General features: G+C 39.8%; 1 pseudogene; it reads right to left on the reverse strand.

Annotated features, from left to right (window-relative positions):
• Window positions 1-2732: 2732 nt before the first annotated feature.
• Window positions 2733-4007, reverse strand: LOC119240019 (kidney mitochondrial carrier protein 1-like; annotated as a pseudogene).
• Window positions 4008-18355: the final 14348 nt, after the last annotated feature.

The following is an 18355-nucleotide window of genomic DNA, read 5'->3' on the forward strand; positions in this document are numbered from 1 at the left end:
ATCCATTACCTGCCGCTTTTCCTCCCTATTAACTTTTTTTTAATGGGAGATCTTACTTGCAGCATTTCCTCGTTGCCATGTTGATCCGCCCACCTTGGGTACTGTGTTTTATAGATGTTTGCTAAGTCCATGAGGTCTAGGTCCTTGTTAAGAGCTTTAGTGTCCTTGCTTATTTTTTGTCTCATTGATCTATCCATTGTTGAGAGTGGTATGTTGAAATCTACTACATATGTATTTCTCTAATGTCTGTTTTCAGAGATTATAATAATTGTCTGATATATTTTGTTGCTCCTTCATTTGGTGAGTATATGTTGATGAGTGTTATATCTTCCTGATGTATTGTCCCCTTAATCATTATATAGTCTATGTATCTTTTTACCTTTTTGAGTTTGATGTGTATTTTATCTGATGTAAGTATAGCAGTTCATGCCTTCTTTTTTTTTTATCTGAAATAACCATAAAGCCATTTTATTATTATAGAGTATTCCAGTTTATTAAATAAACAAGTTAATGCCACATATTCCAACAATGTTTAAATATAAAGGCTTATGAAAAGTTCCTCATTTTCACATAATAGATACTATTTCTAGTACATGAATAAATATGGAGGAGTCATTTTATATCACAGATCAGCAACATTTAGCATCAGTGATTATACAAATCCACAAGCAAACAAAAAAAATCCATTTTCTTCATGTTGGTTATAAAAGGTAAAAATCCCTTTGCCACATTCAAGCAAAATCCAAGGGGATGGGGGGACTTGCAGTCAGACACCCGAAAACAATGGGACCAGGTTTTCCCGTTTTTAAGTTATTTCTTGGTTAGAAATCTCAGTAATTGAGTTAACTCTTTCAGGAAGAAGAAAAATACAAACAGGTAAGATCTTGTTTTATAAAGTGCATACTGACTCAAGAAAAACTATATTTCTGTGTTAACTATGTACTGTTTTACGGTGAGGTCTGAATTTCTTTTTATCCTGATATGAACATGTACATAATCTGAATAAACTGATAATGATGACTATTACTTGACATTCACCCTTCACATGGTCTTCTCAAAATGAACTTGCTTCTACTGTTTAGATATCATATGTGCACTTTAAAAAGAAAATGTTTTCTATATTTAAAAAACGTGCATAGAAAGTAATCCTTTAAATGCAAGGAAATCAAGAGTGAAAGCCTTTCAATAGAAAGTCCTTACCACATCAATGGAATGTTTGGTAAGAAGGAAAAAGAAAATCTCTTTCTAAAAATATGGTTCAGTACCAGCAGTGAGGCCTGACTGAGCTTAGCTTCTCACTGTCACATTTAGAGTGGGTCAGGGAGATTTAGATTTTCATCTTAGCCTTGAAACAACACCTACATGCCACTCCACACCACTTCTTTCTTCCCTTCTCTTTTTAATGACTTTGTCTTAGATTTTACTTTTGGAAATAAAATTTGGCTTCAGAAAGTCTTCTTCAAAGTAAGCATCAAGAAAGAAGGAACAGTGAAATTGATCAGGAGGAAGACTAGTCAATCCCCAAGAAAAACCTGCATTCCTTTCATTTTGCTTCATGGAGAATGTAGCCCCTGAGGCTGAACATAAAATTTGCCTGTTTATACTACAGAAGTGTCTGCCTTGCAGCCCCAGTTAGTATGCATTTAATGTTCTAAAAAGGTAGAATGGAAGGAACCCAAGTAAACATTATCACCCTAGGGGAACAGCCTTCTAGAAGTGTAAGTTCTTGGGGCTGTCAGAGGTTTTTTTTATTTTTAAAAGAGCATGATGGAGACAAGAAAGAAGAGGGGAAATAACTCTCGTGTCTTTAAAAGAAGAAAGGAAGGTATTTCATAGGTCTTATCAGATGCTAGATAAACAGGTATACTAAAGAAATAGTTTTTAAAATTTCAAGCAAGTATTTTCCAACCAAACTAATTAGGAAATCCAAGACAGGAAATCTTTCAATAAATGTGGTCCAAACTAAAGCTGGGAAATAGGGGAAAATCAACTGTTGAATCACTTGCAGCATTTTGCTAATAAAAATGTAATAAAGTTTTAACTTACACAGCATACTTTCCTTCGCAAGGCCTTTAACTAAGAGCTTCACTCAGGATTAGAGCAAGAAGCCTAGGATTCAATGACTCTCTATACATATAGACTCTTTATTCTGGAATTATGGCTGTATGACAGCAAGATGTAAACACACTCACCCTACAAGTCAAGTAGTAGCAGCTACTATTTTCTTCACCCTCAATATCAGACATTCTAAGCCTCATTTTACAGACTGGAAAGTAATAAATTTTGCTAAAAATCAAAGCAAATTACCAACAGTACCTAAGATTAAATCCAAACTGCCTGAAAACATCTCCCATCACACAAACTTTGCCACCTTCAGGGCCAACATGTCACACCATCATGAGTTTAGATACTAATATTTTGTAACTATTCCTCACAAAGGTCAAGTCTTCAAAGGCTTAAAATCACTTATTATAAGTGAAAGACCCTGCCAAGATAGGAAATTATGTAGTGCAATATTCCAGGGATCTGTTTCTGCACTGTTTACATACATCGGGGGTTGAAAAGGCCACCAATCCACAGGTGAGATCTCTTCAGGTGACAAGAAGCAAAGGCCCCAGAAGTTCAAGAATAATGTCCCCTTGGAGGCTCCATTCCACCATTCTGAGGGGCTTCTTTAGAGCAGTCCAGTATTATCAGCTTAGAGCTGAGGTGTGTCAGGATCTTCTCTCCCCTGAAGAAACAGTACACAGTTTCTGATCTTTTTTGCAAGTTTTCTTTAGGAAGAAACATGCATTTTATATGTTATCTTTGATGTCAAAGGGCACTTTAATGGTAAGGACTAGAATTTGGATGTTACAATTCATGCCACTGAATGTCTGATATGGTGCACACAATGCCAGTACACAACAATCTGAATGAACCCAGTCTTCATCTGTTGCTCACACCTCAGAATCTGTTGACAAGCCAAGCAGTGAGAAGCAGTGTGAAACAAGGAAGCTTTACTCTTTTGGAAGTTGGGATTTTCAGAGGGATGTCTGATGCAGCTGTAACTTGTCATAAATCCAGTTTCTTCAGCTGCTCATATGTCACAAAGAAAATGATATTCCAAGGACCAAGTCTCAACCAATTTGGCCAAAACCCTTTATACAGAGCAAAAAACCCTTCATTCTTCCAAAAAACCCTTCCATTCTTCCCTTATTCATTCTGTAATAAGCAGTCCAGGGTACCTGTGTATCCAGAGCATTTGCCATCTCGAACAATCTTTGATTCATCATCCGTGTTCTCACAACATCGACAGGGTTTGAGGCCAGGGCCCCAGCCAGACCACAGGTGAAGCTTGAAAGGAAGTGGGTATATACAGTGTCTCCCATGAGGCCTGAGAGAATCAGATGCTTCTTGGTGAGGTCATAGACTGGCAGCTCCACACCAACAACAATGGCAGCCCTCTGAGCAGTAAGGGACACACCCTTCCACAGTCCTCTTGTTCCCTCTTGCTGGTAAATGTTAATGAAGTTGCCTATCATTCCTCCTTGAATGGTGTTGCTTTGTGCTTGCATCCGAATTTTCAAAACATCAGTTGGATTAGCAATGGCTGAGGCTATGACTCCAGAGAGAATTCCACATACCACATTTACCAGCAGGGTCTCATCTTCTAGGCGTTCAACAAATAATCTCTTCAAGCTCTGGTAAGTGCCTATCTTGATGGTGCCATAGGAAGCCTGGCATAACATCGCAGGTGCAATGCCTGAATACAGTGCTTTCAGCCCTTCTTTGGCAATCCTCACTAAAGCATGCAACATTCCTCTGTATCTAATTTCCTTAAAGTTTGCATCATTCGTCTGGCCTTGAATCTGGAGTCGTGTCATGGTTAAGTCAATTGGAAATGTACAACATTCAGCTGTGATGGAGGCCAGCCCTCCATACAAGAAAGGCTTCCAGTTGAGGGCTGACATTCTCTACTGTTCCTTCTCCTTTGACTCATGGAAACATAGTCTCCAACAGGTTTTGTCCCGATCCAATGACCTGGAAACCCAAAGTCACTCTCAGAGCTGGCCAGACACTGCTAGCTGGTGGAGAGCCAAAATGGGGGACCCTCAGTTCATGCCTTCTTTTTTGGTCCATTTGCTTGTAGGATTGTTTTCCATCCTTTCACTTTCAGTCTATATTTATCATTTGTAGTTAAATGTGTTTCTTGTAGATAGCAAAAGGTTGAGTTCTGTTTTTTAATCCAGCTTGCTACTCTGTCTCTTTTTCTTGATGAATTTAGTCCTGTTACATTTAGAGTTAATATTTATACACTGGAATCCATATTCGCCATTTTGTTTTCCTTTTTGTAGTTCTATTTCTTACCTGTTCTGTTCTTCCTATTCATTCTTCTTTTGGTTTTAGCTCTAGGGTTTCTTGTAATATTTTTTGGAGTGGAGGTTTAGTAGTAATGAATTTCTGGAGATTTTATTTGTCTGAAACTGTTTTTATTTTTCCATCATGGAGGAAGGAGAGCTTTTCAGGGTGGAGTATTTTTGGTTGGAATTTGTTGACATGGAGTTTGTTAAATATGGCCCTCTGTTCTCTTCTAGCCCGTAATGTTTGGTTTTTGTTTCTTTTTGGGTTTTTTGGGTTTGTTTTTGTTTTTTTGTTTTTTTGGTAGGGGGAGAAGTCTGATGTCAGCCTCATTAATTTTTCTTTGTAGGTTACACATTTCTTCACCCTCATCAGTTTCATTATTTTTTTCCTTGTCTTGGATCCTTGGAAATTTTACTATTATGTGTCTTGCTGTGGTTTTCTTTTCATTGTGGTAATTTGGTGTTTTTCTAACTTCCTGTATGTCTATTTTCATTTCTTTCTTCATGCCTGGGAAGTTCTCTTCAATTATCTCTTTGAATAGTTTCTCAGTTCTTTGGTCTCTCTCCTCGCCTTCTGGAATACCTATGACTCTTATAATTCTTTTCCTCATGTGTCAGATAGTTCTTGAAGTGTTTCTTCATTCTTTTTCCTTTGCACTTCTTTCCTTTTCTTTTTTTTTAAAGATTTATTTATTGATTGATACAAGCACTGGGTACAGTCAGAAGTGCGGGAGGGTGAGAGAATTCACCAGAGCCAGAGCAGGGAGCAGAACAGGCAGAAGGACCAAAGTACACTGCTGAGGGGAGCAGTGGGCGGCAGGAGAGGTCTGCGCGCCATGTGGGACCCTCGCCCGGCGGCCGGCCAGGGATCAAAACGGCACTGCAGAGGCTGTGGGCAGCCTTGCAACCCAGCGCTCAACCGCTGCGCCACCAAGGAGGCCCCTTTCCTTTTCTTTTTTTGGTTCTTTTTATGTCTGTATCTTTGAGAGTACCGATTCATTCTTCCATTTCTTCTGTTCTATCTTCATGACTTTCCCAGAATTCTTCAGCTCCTCCATCAATCTCTGGATATCCTCCAGGTCCTTCACTTTCTTCCTCAGTTCATTGATTATATTCTTATCTCTTTCTGCATTTTCTTTTAACTCTTTGACTTTTTTCATCATTGTCTTTTTTACTTCTTTGTTTTTGTGGTGGAGCTATACTTCTGTGTCCATAATCAGGTTCAGCAGGTTGACTTACTTTCCATGGTGTCTTGTTCCCACAGGGCCTGCTTGATCATTTGTATTTTTCTTTCTTCCTGTTGTTAGCCTTCACCTTTGCTCTGTTCATAGTGTCCCTGTACCACTGGTGCTGATAAGCATGACTCTGGTTTTTCTTGCTGAGGTTTTTCTTGCTGCCTGGTGTCTGAGCTGCTATGGCTGTGTACATGTCTGGACACTCTTTCGTTGTGGTAGATGTTCGGAGCTGTGCTTTGCTCCAGGAGCCCCTCCTTTTTCAGCGTCCCACTGCATAGGATGGAATCCAACATCTCAGTCAGTGGTTGTCAAGAGTCTGGTGTGGAACCATGTGCCTGCAGAAAGATGCTGAGTCCAAGTTCACTGGGAGGTGACTACAGGCTGGTTGGGATGTATTTCTCTGTTGAACAGCTAGTTCCCTCAGGTGTGTCTCAGAAGAATACTGGGATTGAAAGAGAATAAGGAATGAAAGAAGGGATAAGAGGAAAGAAAAGAATGATAAGGCAAAGTTTCTGTTTAGCTCTTCTGCCCGTTTTTTGACTAGATTATTTTCTTTGTTTTTGTTGAGTCTCATCAGCTCTTTGCAGATTTTTGTGATCAGTCCTTTATCATTAGTGTTGGGTACAAAAATTTTCTCCTAGTCGGTGGGGTTTCTCTTTCTTTTGGTTATTGTCTCTTTTGCTGTGTAGAAGCTCTTTAATTTGATGTAGTCCCAGCTGTTTATATTTGCCTTCACTAAATACAAATGGCCAACAGGCATATGAAAAAATGTTCAACATCACTTGCAATCAGGGAAATGCAAATCAAAACTAGAACGAGATACCATCTCACACCAGTGAGAATGGCACATATTAAAAAAAACTAGCAACAACAAATGTTGGCAAGGATGTGGAGAAAAAGGAACTCTCCTACACTGCTGGTGGGAGTACAAACTGGTCCAACCACTATGGAAAGCTGTGTGGAGATTCCTCAACCTACTAAAGATAGAGCTCCCATATGATCCAGCAATTCCACTCCTAGGTATTTACCCAAAGGACACAGAAACATCAATTCCAAAGAACACCTGCACCCCTATGTTTATAGCAGCACTGTTTACAATAGCTAAGCTTTGGAAACAACCCAAATGTCCAAAAATAGATGACTGGATCAAGAAGATGTGGCACATATACACCATGGAATATTACTCAGCATTCAAAAAAGATAAACACATGTAATTTGCAGCAACATGGATGGCGCTGGAAAGGATCATGCTCAGCGAAATAAGCCAGAAAGAAAAAGAAAAATACAGGATGGTCTCACTCATAGCAGGAATCTAGAAAACTTAAATAAGGGACCAGGAAAATGAATAACTATAAGAAAGTGAAAATCAAAATCAACAAAAAACTATGAACCAGAGACCCTCTATGGGGGTAGGGGGCGGGAGGGGAGGGATTGGGGTCAAAATAAGGGGTTGCAATTGTATGGGGAATATAAAAATAAAATTTATTATTAAAAAAACTATTAATTGAATTAAGTGACATGGGCATTGCTGGAAACTTGGGAGGAGCAATTTCCGTGAAGTTGGTGGCAGAAACCAGACTAGACTGGCTCCAGGAAAAAAAAAAAAAGAATCAGGGTACAAGCCAGATGTGCAGGAGGGCGAGAGGATTCACCAGAGAGAGAGCAGGAAACAGAACAGGCAGACTGAAGGAAACACACTGCTGAGGGGAGCAGCGGGTGAGTCAGGAGTGGTCTGTCACGCCATATGGATATCTACTTAGCTGGCGGGGATCGAACAAGCGCTGCAGAGGCTGCGGACAGCTTCACAGTGCTGCACACAACCACCGCGCCACCATCATGGCCCAATAAATTCTTTTTTTTAAAGATTTATTTTATTTATTCATGCAAACAAAAACTGGGGTATAGACCAGACATAGAGGGGTTGAGAGGATTCACCAAAGACAAGAGTGGGGAGCAGAGCAGGTGGATGTACTGAAATACACTACTGAGGGGAGCAGCGGGTGAGACAGGAGAGGTCTGCTGTGCCATGTGGGCAGCTCCCTGGCCTTGGATGGAACTCATGCTGCAGTAGCTGGCAATAAATTGATAATGCTGAGACTTTAACCCCTGCACCACCAGGGAGGCTTCCCTATATTGTAATTTTTAATTTATTTTATTTTTTACATTAATTTTTTGATTGTTTAATTTTTTTACATCATTGTTCATTTTTAAACAATATTTGCTTCCCACCACCCCCTCAGGTTGAGTCCCCATAGAGTTTCCTTCACCAATGCACCCATGCATCATCACCTCAGGCCCCTGTGCTCCTCCCTCCTTCCTTCTGATCCCTCTCCCTCCTCCTCCCCTGCAGTATGTCTCTGATTTGTAATTGCCTGGTTTTGCTTTGTTGTGTTTTGTACTGTTATTATTTTTTTACACTGATGTCTTATTTGGTTCCCCTATATTCCTGTTGTAAGTGAAACCATCTGATATTTTTCTTTTTTTTCTGGCTTATATCACTGAGCATAATTCCTTCTGGTTCCATCTACATTGCTGTGAATGGTATGAGTTTATCTTTTTTTTAATATTCTTTTTTGTTTTTTTTAAGTTTTATTTTTATATTCCCCATACAATTGCAGCCCCCCCCCATTCTGACCCCAATCCCTCCCCTCCCGCCCCCGCCCCCCTAAAAGTGTCTCTGGTTCATAGTTTTTTGTTGATTTTGATTTTCACTTTCTTATAGTTATTCATTTTCCTGGTCCCTTATTTAAGTTTTCTAGATTCCTGCTATGAGTGAGATCATCCGGTATTTTTCTTTTTCGTTCTGGCTTATTTCGTTGAGCATGATCCCTTCCAGCGCCATCCATGTTGCTGCAAATTGCATGTGTTTATCTTTTTTGAATGCTGAGTAATATTCCATGGTATATATGTACCACATCTTCTTGATCCAGTCATCTATTTTTGGGCATTTGGGTTGTTTCCAAAGCTTAGCTATTGTCAACAGTGCTGCTATAAACATTGGGGTGCAGGTGTTCTTTGGAATTGATGTTTCTGTGTCCTTTGGGTAAATACCTAGGAGTGGAATTGCTGGATCATATGGAAGCTCTATGTTTAGTAGGTCCAGAAATCTCCACACAGCTCTCCACAGTGGTTGGACCAGTTTGCACTCCCACCAACAGTGCAGAAGAGTTCCTATTTCTCCACACCCTCGTCAACATTTGTTGTTGCTAGTTTTTTTAATATGTGCCATTCTCACTGGTGTAAGATGGTATCTCATGGTAGTTTTGATTTGCATTTCCCTGATGACAAGAGATGTTGAACATTTTTTCATATGCCTGTTGGCCATTTGCATTTCCTCTTCAGAGAAGTTTCTTTTTAGCTCTTCTGCACATTTTTTGACTGGATTATTTTCTTTGTTGTTGTTGAGTCTCATCAGCTCTTTGCAGATTTTTGTGATCAGCCCTTTATCATTAGTGTTGTGTGCAAAAATGTTCTCCCAGTTGGTGGGGTTTCTCTTTGTTTTTGTTATTGTCTCTTTTGCTGTGCAGAAGCTCTTTAATTTGATGTAGTCCCAGCTGTTGATCTTTGCCTTCACTATCACTGCTTTGGGTGATGTGTCTGTAAAGATGTCTTTGATGTGCAAATCACGTAGTGTTTCGCCTATATTTCCTTCTATATATTTTATGGTTTCAGGTCTTATGTCTAGTTCTTTAATCCATTTTGAGTTGATTTTTGTGTATGGTGTGAGGTAGTGGTCAAGCTTCATTCTTTTGCATGTAGCGACCCAGTTTTCCCAGCACCATTTATTGAACAAACTTTCTTTGCTCCAATGCATAGTCTTTGCTCCTTTGTCAAAGATTAGTTGACAATAACTATGTGGGTTTATTTCTGGATTTTCTATTCCATTCCATTGGTCTGTATGTCTGTTCTTGTTCCAATACCATGCAGTTTTGATGATTATGACTTTGTAGTATAGTTTGAAGTCTGGGAGAGTGATGCCTCCATTTCCTTCTTTTTTTTTCAGTAGACCTTTGGCTATTCGTGGTTTTTGGTGATTCCATATGAATTTCATCAGTAATTGTTCTATTTCTTTGAAGAATGACATTGAAATTTTGATTGGAATAGCATTGAATCGGTATATTGCTTTTGGTAGGATGGCCATTTTAATAATGTTTATTCTTCCAATCCATGAGCAGGGGATGTCTTTCCATTTATTTGTGTCTTCTTCTATTTCCTTTAACAGTGTTTTATAATTTTCTTTGTATAGGTCCTTTACCTCTTTTGTTAGATTTATTCCCAAATATTTGATTTTTTTTTGTTTCGATAATAAAAGGGATTTTTTTTTAATTTCTTCTTCTTCTGATTTATTGTTTGTGTATAGGAAGGCTACTGACTTTTGCGTGTTGATTTTGTATCCTGCCACTTTACTGAACTGATTGATGAGTTTCATTAGTTTTTCTGTGGAGTTTTTGGGGTTCTCTATGTATATTATCATATCATCTGCAAAGAGTGATAGTTTGACTTCTTCTTTTCCTATTTGGATTCCTTGGATGTCTTTCTCTTGTCTTATTGCTCTGGCTAGGACTTCCAGTATTATATTGAAAAGCAGTGGTGAGAGTGGACATCCTTGTCTTGTTCCAGATCTTAATGGAATTGCTTTCAGATTTTCACCATTGAGGATGATACTGGCTGTTGGCTTGTCATAGATGGCCTTTATGATGTTGAGGTATGTTCCTTGTATCCCAAGAATTTCAAGGGCTTTTATCATGAATGGGTGTTGCACTTTGTCGAAAGCTTTCTCAGCATCTATTGATATTATCATATGGTTTTTATATTTCTTTTTGTTGATGTGTTGGATAACGTTGATTGATTTTCGGATGTTAAACCATCCTTGTGTCCCTGGAATGAATCCTACTTGGTCGTGGTGAATTATCTTATGGATACATTGTTGGATTCTGATAGCTAAAATTTTATTGAGGATTTTTGCATCAGTGTTCATTAGGGAGATTGGCCTGTAGTTTTCCTTTTTGTGTTGTCCTTATTCGGTTTTGGTATTAGTGTAATGTTGGCTTCATAGAACGTGTTTGGTATTGTCCCTTCCTTCTCAATTTTTGGAAGAGTTTGTGAAGGATAGGCACTAATTCGTCTCTGAATCTTTGGTAGAATTCATTTGTAAATCCATCAGGTCCTGGGCTTTTGTTTTTGGGAAGGTTTTTGATTACCATTTCAATTTCGCTGCTTGTAATTGGTCTGTTTAGGTGTTCTATTTCTTCTTTATCTAGCTTTGGGTGATTGTAGAGTTGTAGGAATTTGTCCATCTCCTCTAGATTGTTGAACTTGTTTCCATATAACTGTTCATAGTAGTTACTGATTATTCTTTTGATTTCTGCTGTGTCCGTTGTGATTTCTCCTCTTTCATTTATGATCCTGTTTATTTGTGCTTTCTCCCTTTTTTCCTTTGTGAGCCTGGCTAGGGGTTTGTCTATTTTATTGATTTTTTCAAAGAACCAGCTCTTGGTTTCATTGATCTTTTGGATTGTTTTTTTAGTTTCAATTTCATTTATTTCCGCTTTGGTTTTTATTATTTCTTTTCTTCTACTGGTTTTGGGGTTTTTTTGTTGTTCTTTTTCTAGATCTCTGAGCTTCGAGATTAGGTTGTTTCTTTGAGTTCTTTCTTGTTTTTTGATGTGAGCTTCTATTGCTATATATTTTCCTCTTATTACTGCTTTAGCTGCATCCCATACATTTAGGATATTAGTGTCCTCCTTGTCATTCAATTCAAAGAATTTTTTTATTTCTTCTTTGATCTCCTCGTTAGTCCAGTGGTCTTCCAGTAGTGTGGTTTTTAATCTCAATGAGGTAGGATAGTTCCTTGCCTTCTTTTTATGGTTTATTTCTAGTTTGATGCCTTCATGGTCAGAAAAAATGGTTGGTATGATTTCAATCTTGGTGTATCTGTTGATGTTTGTGTTGTGGCCCAGTATGTGATCGATCCTGGAGAATGATCCGTGTGCGCTTGAGAAAAATGTGTACTCCGTTTTTTTTGGGTTTAGTGTTCTATAGATGTCTGTTAAGCCCAAATGCTCTAGGTCCTTATTTAGAGCTTTAGTTTCTTTACTTATTTTTTGTGTTGTTGATCTATCCATTGTTGATAGTGGTGTGTTGAAGTCTCCCACTACGTATGTGTTTTCTCTGATGTCTGTTTTCAGAGAGGACAACAGTTGTCTGATATATTTTGGTGCTCCTTCGTTTGGTGAGTATATGTTAATGAGTGTTATTTCTTCTTGAAGTATTGTCCCCTTGATCATAATGTAGTGACCACTGGGGTCTCTTTTTATTTTTTTGAGTTTGAAGTCTGTTTTATCTGATATAAGTATAGCTGTTCCTGCTTTCTTTTTTGGTCCATTTGCTTGTAGGATTGTTTTCCATCCTTTATCTTTAAGCCTATTTTTATCTTTTGTAGCTAAATGTGTTTCCTGGAGACAGCAAAAGGTTGGGTTTTGTTTCTTAATCCAGGCTGCAACTCTGTGTCTTTTTATTGAAGAGTTTAGTCCATTTACATTTAGAGTTAATATTGATATGTTAGCATCTGTATTTGCCATTGTGTTTGTCTTTCCTTTGATTTTATTTATTTATTCTTTTAATATCTTTTTTTTTTTTTTTGGTCTTCTTTCGTTGTTATTCATCCCTCTGAGGTTCTGGCTTTAGGATTCCTTGTAGTATTTTTTGGAGTGGGGGTTTAGTCATAATGAAATTCCGGAGTTTCTCTTTGTCTGGGAAGGTCCATATTCTTTCTTCAAAGAGGAAGGAGAGCTTTGCGGGATAGAGTATTCTTGGTTGGCATCTGTTTTCTTGGAGTCTGTTGACTATGTCCCTCCACTCTCTCCTTGCCCATAGTGTTTCTTCAGAGAAGTCTGATGTCAGCCTGATTGGTTTTCCTTTGAATGTTATCTGTTTCTTCCCTCTTGTCAGCTTCATTATTTTTTCCTTGTCCTGGATTCTTGGGAGCTTTACTATTATGTGTCTTGCTGTGTTTTTCCTTTCGTCGTGGAAGTTTGGTGTTCTTCTTGCTTCTTGTATATCAATTTTCAGCTCCTTCTTCGCATTTGGGAAGTTCTCTTCAATTATCTCCTGGAATATTTTCTCTGTCCCTACATCTCTCTCCTCTCCTTCTGGAATTCCTATAACTCTTATATTTCCTTTCCTCATGGAGTCAGATAGTTCCCGAAGTCTTTCTTTGTTCTTTTTCCTTCGTACTTCTCTTTCCTTTTCTGTTTTGGTTCTTTTTATTTCTGTGTCTTCAAGAGTACTTATTCGTTCTTCCATTTCATCTATTCTGCTTTCATTGCTTTTCCCAGAGTTCTTTAGTTCTTCCATTAATTCTTTGATCTCTTGCATTTCTTTTACTTCCCTCTTTAGGGACTCAATTTCATTCTTCTGACCATTGTTTTCCCTTTTTAGGGACTCAATTTCATTCTTCTGACCATTGTTTTCCCTCTTTAGGGACTCAATTTCCTTCTTCTGGTCATTGTTTTCCTTTATGACTTCTGCCACTTTTTTAATCAGGGCAATTTTAAATTCTCTTTCTGGAAGACTCAGAAGTTCTTCCAAGTTACGTCGTTGCAATCCGGAGGGTGGTTTTCTTTTTGTGGTGTGCTTCCTTCCTGAGGCGTTGTTAGGTGGCGTGTGGTTCTTCTACTCCCTACCGTCTGTTTTCTAATTTGTCGCATGCATTGGGACACTGTGTTGCTCGGACTGGCCGTCATCTTGGGTGAACTTCTCCGCTCCCCTCTGGCTCCTCCAGGACCATCTCTGGCTTCGGGGGGGGAGGCTTTCTGCTGGTTTCAGGAAGTCTTTACTGAAGAAATGTCCCTTTTCTAAACTGGCGAAGCGGGACGCAGTCCCTGCACATCCAGTCTCAGGCACACACTTCTGCGTGCCCGGTCTGCCCCGGACATGGGTGCCTGCTCCCTCTGTGGGCTCAGACTGCTGGTTGGAAGGGGCCTGGAGTGGGCTAACTTCCCAGCTGGCCACTGGGTCCTCCAGAAGCCTTCTGCTCTTTTCAAGAAGTCTTAAGAAATTTCCCTGTTCTATGGGGTGTTAGTGACTTTTTTTCTGGTCGCTAGGTGGCACAAGAGATCTCTCCTATTGTCCTTGGGGGGCTGTTTTTCAACCCCCCCACCCCCGTGAGACAGGGAACAGAAAGCGAGAATGGTAGGGTAAACCTCAACGGCTTTGGGGTGCTGTGTCTGCCTTGTGCCCCACCGTCGTGGAGAACCCACGCCCAGAATTTCGTGCCCCGAGTCTCGGTTCAAAGCCCTCAGGTCCAGGACGCAGGCTGTAGCCCTGTTCAGTGGCGCGGGAATGGCGCCTTTTGCACCCGGCTCCCGTGCCTGGGCGCCTGATTCCTGCTTACTCAGGGGGGGGCTTTCACCCCCGTGAGGGTCTCCGCGCTTCTCCCCGCAAGCCTAGGTCGCGGGCGGCGGAGACCTGGGCAGCCGCGATCCTGGTCTGCGTTTGCTTTTCAAGTGCACCAGGCGCGCCGCTTTTCTGCGCAAGCTTACCGGCAGCCCGGGCTGTGTGCGCGTCTCCCGGGGTCTTTGTTCTTCTCTAATGGCGCCCGGAGCCGTTCGCTCACCGCCGCGGCAGATCCTGCAGGGTTCTCCGCAGCTCCCGTTCACGGGGTGTGATGGCTGCAATAGTTCCTTTCCACTCCCAGTCCCGCTTGCTGCGTCGTTTGTTCTTGTTGGTCGTTTTAGTTTGTTTTTTTCCTCCTCTCTGCTGGTCGGAGAGTGCCACCTCTGTGGGCGGGGGAGGGGAGCAGGGTTCTGCGCTTCCCTCCCTTCTGGTCCTCTTTTATGGCAACTTTCTTCTTCAGGCAGTTTGCTGGCGTCACCCGTTTATCTTCCGTGTCCCACTTCTCACTGGGACCTGCCGCTTTTCCTCCCTATTAACTTTTTTTAATGGGAGATCTTACTCGCAGCGTCTCCTCGCCGCCATGTTGCTCCGCCCCCTCCTAATATTCTTTTTTTTAAGATTTATTTACTTATTTATACATGCACTGGGTACAGTCAGAAGCGCGGGAGGGTGAGAGAATTCACCAGAGCCAGAGCGGGGAGCAGAGCAGGCAGAAGGACCGAAGTACACTGCTGAGGGGAGCAGCGGGTGGCAGGAGAGGTCTGCGCGCCATGTGGAACCTTCCTCTGGTGGCCGGGGAGCAGCCAGGGATCGAACTGGCACTACAGAAGCTGCTGGCAGCTTTGCAACCCAGCGCTCAACCGCTGCGCCACGGGGGAGGCCCAAGTTTATCTTTTTTGATAGCTGAATAATATTTCATTGCGTATATATGCCACATCACTTGATCCAGTCATCTATTTTTGGGCATTTGGGTTGTTTTCAAGTCTTACCTATTGTAAATAGTGCTGTAACAAATGTAGGGGAGCAGGTGTTCTTTTGAATCACTGTTTTTGTGTCTTTTGGGTAGATCCTTAGGAGAGGAATTGCCAGGTCATATGTAGCTCCATTTTGAGTAGACTGAGGAAACTTCAGATGCTTTCCATAGTGGTTGGACCAGTTTGCACTCCCACCAGCAATGTAAGAGAGTTCCTTTTTCATCACATCCTCCCCAACATTTGTTGTTGCTTGTTTTTTTAATTTTGTGCTATTCTTATTGGTGTAAAGTGGTATCTCAATGTGGTTTTGATTTGCATTTCCCTGATTATAAGGGATGTTGAACATTTTTTCATATGCCTGTTGGCCATTTGCACTTCCCCTTTGGAGAAATATCTTTTAATTTCTTCTGCCCATTTCTTGACTGATTGTTTATTTTATTTTTGTTGAACTGTGTGAGTTCTTTGTATATCTTTGTGAACAGTCCCTTATCAGTTGAATGGAGTGCTAAGATTTTTTCCCAATCAGTGGGGTGTCTCTCTGTTTAGGTTAATGTCTCTTGCTGTGCAGGAGCTTTTCAGTTTGGTGTAATCCCAGGTATTTATCTTTGCATTCACTATCACTGCTTTGGGTGATGAGTCTTTAAAGATGTTATTGCGGGGCCTCCCCAGTGGCGCAGCGGTTGAGCGCTGGGTTGTGAAGCTGCCCACGGCCTCTGCAGCGCCGGTTCTATCCCCAGCTGCTCCCCGGCCACCAGAGAGATTCCCACATGGCGCACAGACCTCTCCTGCCACCCGCTGCTCCCCTCAGCAGTGTACTTCGGTCCTTCTGCCTACTCTGCTCCCCGCTCTGGCTCTGGTGAATTCTCTCACCCTCCCGCGCTTCTAACTGTACCCAGTGCATGTATAAACAAACAAACTAATAAGTAAATAAATAAATAAAACATGCCTCTATTAAAAAAAAAAGATGTTATTGCGATGTATGTCTTGTAGTATTTTACCTATATTTTTGTCTATATATTTTATGGTTTCAGGTCTTATGTCCAGTTCTTTTATCCATTTTGAGTTAATTTTTGTGCACAGTGAGAGGTAGTGGTCTAGTTTCATTTTTTTGCATGTGGAGGTCCAGCTTTCCCAGCAACACTTATTGAACAAACTGACCGTGTTCCATTGCATATTCTTTGCTCTTTTGTCAAAGAGATCAGTTGTTCATATCAGCGTGGCTTTATTTCTGGGCTCTCTATTCAGTTCCATTGGTCTGTATGTCTGTTTTTGTTCCGATACCAAACTGTTTTAATTATTATGGCTTTGTAGTATAGCTTGAAGTTTGGAAGTGTGATACCTCCCTTCTCCTTTGTTTTCATCAGTAGGGCTTTGGTTATTTGTGGGGTTTTTTTTTTGTGGTTCCATATGAATTTCACCAGTATTTGTTATATTTCTTTGAAGAATGTCATTGGGATTTTTATTGGAATAGCATTGAATCTGTATTTTGCTTTTGAGAGGATGGCCATTTTAATAATGTTGATTCTTCCAATCCATGAGCAGGGGATGTCTTTCCATTTCTTTGTGTCTTCTTCAATTTCTTTGAACAGTGTTCTATAATTTTCGTTGTATAGGTCTTTCACCTCTTTTGTTATATTTATTCCCAAGTTTTTGATTTTTTTTATTTCAATTATGAAAGAGATGGTTTTCTTGATTTCTTCTTCTTCAGATTGTGATAGGAAGGCTACTGATTTTTGTGTGTTGATTTTGTATCCTTCTACTTTACTAAATTGGTTGATTATTTTGAGTAGTTTTTCTGTGGATTTTTAGGTTTCTTTATGTATATTATCATATCACCTGCAAATAGTGATAGTTTTACTTCTTCTTTCCCTATTTGGATTCCTTGTATGTCTTTCTCTTGTCTTATTGCCCTGACTAAGACCTCCAGTATTATATTGAAGAACAGTGGTGAGAGAGGACATCCTTGTCTTGTTCCTGATCTTAAAGGAAAGGCCTTCAGCTTTTCACCATTGAGAATAATGTTGATGGTGGGTTTGGCTTCATCATAAATGGATGTTGGACTTTGTTGAATGCTTTCTCAGCATCTATTGTTATGATCATATGGTTTTTCTTTTTCTTTTTCTTGATGTATTGGATTACACAGATCGATTTTCATATGTTGAACCATCCTTACGCCCCTGGGATGAATCCCACTAGATCATGGTGTATTATCCCTTTGATGCATTGTTGGATTCTGTTGGTTAGGATTTTGTTGAGGATTTTTGCATCAGTGTTCATTAGTGAGATTGGCCTGTAATTTTCGTTTTTGTGCTGTCTTTGTTTGGTTTTGGTGTTAGTGTAATGTTGGCTTTAGAACGCATGTTGTAGTAATCCTTCTTTTTCAATTTTTTGAAAGAGTCTGTATAGGATAGGCACTAATTAACTGCTGAACATTTGACAGAATTCATTTGTGAAGCCATGTGGATCTGGGGGGAGTGCTTGGATTACCACCTCAATTTTGCTGCTTGTAATTGGTCTGTTTAGGTGTTCTATTTCTTCTTTGTCCAGCTTTGGATGATTATATCATTCTAAGAATTTGTCCATCTCTTCTAGGTTGAATTTGTTTGCATGTAAGTGTTCATAGTAATCTCTGATTATTCTTTTGATTTCTACTGAACCTTTTGTGATTTCTCCTCTTTCATTTGTAATCCTATTTATATGTGTTTTCTCCCATTTTTTCTTTGTGAGTCTGGCTAGAGGATTGTCTATTTTGTTTATTTTTTCAAAGAACCAAATTTTGGTTTCATTGATCTTTTGGATTGATTTTTATTTCTATTCAATTTATTTCCGCTTTGATTTTTATTATTTCCTTTCTTCTATTGGCCTTAGGGTTTTTTTGTTGTTCTTTTTCTAGTTCTTTGAGATGTGAGATTAGGCTGTTTCTTTGGGTTCTTTCTTTTTTTTTACAAAAATAAATACACAACTTTATTTTTTTTAATAATTGACTGATTTATTTTTTTTGTTTGTTTTTTAAATAATAAATTTTATTTTTATATTCCCCATACAATTGCAGCCCCCCCATTCTGACCCCAATCCCTCCCCTCCCACCCCCGCCCCCCTAAAAGTGTCTCTGGTTCATAGTTTTTTGTTGATTTTGATTTTCACTTTCTTATAGTTATTCATTTTCCTGGTCCCTTATTTAAGTTTTCTAGATTCCTGCTATGAGTGAGACCATCCGGTATTTTTCTTTTTCTTTTTGGCTTATTTCGCTGAGCATGATCCCTTCCAGCGCCATCCATGTTGCTGCAAATTGCATGTGTTTATCTTTTTTGAATGCTGAGTAACCCAAATGCCAAAAAATAGATGACTGGATCAAGAAGATGTGGTACATATATACCATGGAATATTACTTTGGGTTCTTTCTTGT

The sequence above is a fragment of the Talpa occidentalis genome, unplaced genomic scaffold (genome assembly GCF_014898055.3).
Source record: "Talpa occidentalis isolate TD23 unplaced genomic scaffold, MPIMG_talOcc4v2.1 talOcc4.12, whole genome shotgun sequence".
Classification (NCBI taxonomy): domain Eukaryota; kingdom Metazoa; phylum Chordata; class Mammalia; order Eulipotyphla; family Talpidae; genus Talpa; species Talpa occidentalis.